Source organism: Hyla sarda, chromosome 5 (genome assembly GCF_029499605.1).
Source record: "Hyla sarda isolate aHylSar1 chromosome 5, aHylSar1.hap1, whole genome shotgun sequence".
Classification (NCBI taxonomy): Eukaryota; Metazoa; Chordata; class Amphibia; order Anura; family Hylidae; genus Hyla; species Hyla sarda.
This window is the reverse complement of record NC_079193.1, coordinates 65,877,964-65,879,976: the sequence shown is the minus strand read 5'-3', so window position 1 is coordinate 65,879,976 and position 2,013 is coordinate 65,877,964.

Sequence of the window (2,013 nt, the reverse complement as noted above, 5' to 3'; positions counted from 1 at the left end):
TGCAGGCTCTGATCAGCCCCGATCAGCCAGTAATTCCGGGTTACCGGGTCACTGGAGACCCGATTGACCCGTAATCGCCACAGATCGCTGGACTGAATTGTCCAGCGATCTGCGGCCATCGCCGACATGGGGGGGCATAATGACCCCCCTGGGCGATATGCCGCGATGCCTGCTGAACGATTTCAGCAGGCATCGGGCACCGGCTCCCCTCCGGCTAGCGGCGGGGGGCCGGGAATGGACAGGACATACTCCTACGTCCTCGGTCCTTAAGGACTCGGAAACGGGGCGTAGGAGTACGTCCATTGTCCTTAAGGGGTTAAGAGGGACCTAAAGGATTACGCAGACAATGCTGTATACACCTGGCATAGAAACAGAAAATCCGCGATCTATATTGAAAAATTCCAACAACCATCGTGTTAAAACAAATAATAAAAATGTTACATTTAGTTCATCTGACAATGAAAGTACGGACAACTGTACCGATTTCTCGGATTGAAGGTAATATAAACACGGATACCCTGAGGCACCCCGTTCCTTGACAAAATAATCCTCACAACTCTGCTACTTCATGTAATTCACCGTCTTTTTTAGAGACAGCTCCATACAAGAAAAGGAAAAGACAAAAACATAGAAACACCAGGAGGGCGCAAACAAACAAATCAAAACAAGACAAAACGCAATTGACAGATACCTTGGATTCTAATGTTTTTTCTGTCATAAACTTATCAGCTACTATACTTACCACAGCACAAATTGCTGTATTAACCAAAGGTCTCATTTTGTTCCCACAAAAAGGGAAAACCTTTATCAAACCATCACGGATGTCAATAGATTCATTAGAGCTTTAACTGTCAAAAAGAACTTTCTTCATATAGATGTCCATGAAAATTCACAGTCTGAACCACACTTGGACTCTCCTGACCGGTACAATTTTCCCTCTTTTCTAAATTGTTTGGGGAGGAATTCCCTCCCATTGTCTTCAACTTTCCAAGATCAATCAACTTTGCTAACCTTGATTGATTTACAGAGAATGTCTACCACCAATGATGTAGAAACACTTGTCACTGAAACTCACAGGAGTTTTTCCACTAGCAACACGTTCAATAGTGGAACCGATGAATCTATTCCAGACAAAGGTAGAAGAGGATTTGAAATCCTTGCTTCAAACCCCTGCAAACCACTGCCCTTAACCCCTTAAGGACGCAGCCCATTTGGGCCTTAAGGACGCAGACAATAACATTTTTACGTTTTCGTTTTTTCCTCCTCGCCTTCAAAAAATCATAACTCTTTTATATTTTCATCCATAGACTAGTATGGGGGCTTGTTTTTTGCATGACCAGTTGTCCGTTGTAATGCCATCACTCACTTTACCATAAAGTGTTTGGCGCAAAATACTATTTGTGTGGAGAAATTAAAAAGAAAACCGCAATTTTGCTAATTTTGGAAGGTTTTGTTTTCACGCCATACAATTTACTGTAACAATGACATGTGTTCTTTATTCTTTGGGTCAATACGATTAAAATGATATCCATGATAACCTACTTTTCTATTACTGTTGCGCTTAAAAAAAATCGCAAACTTTTAAACCAAATTAGTACGTATAAAATCCCCCTATTTTGAAGACCTATTACTTTTTCATTTTTCCGTATAAGCAGCAGTATGAGGGCTCATTTTTTTGCGTCGTGATCTGTACTTTTTATTGATACCATATTTGCTTATATAGAACTTTTAACCCCTTGGGGACGGAGCCCATTATGACCCTAAGGACGGGAGCATTTTTTGCAAATCTGACCACTGTCACTTTAAGCATTAATAACTCTGGAATGCTTTTACTTATAAATTTAATTCCGAGATAGTTTTTTCGTGACATATTCTACTTTATGTTAGTGGTAAATTTTCGGCGATACTTGCATCCTTTCTAGGTGAAAAATTTGAAAATTTCATGAAAAATTTGAAAATTTTGCATTTTTCTAACTTTGAAGCTCTCTACTTATAAGGAATATGGATATTCCA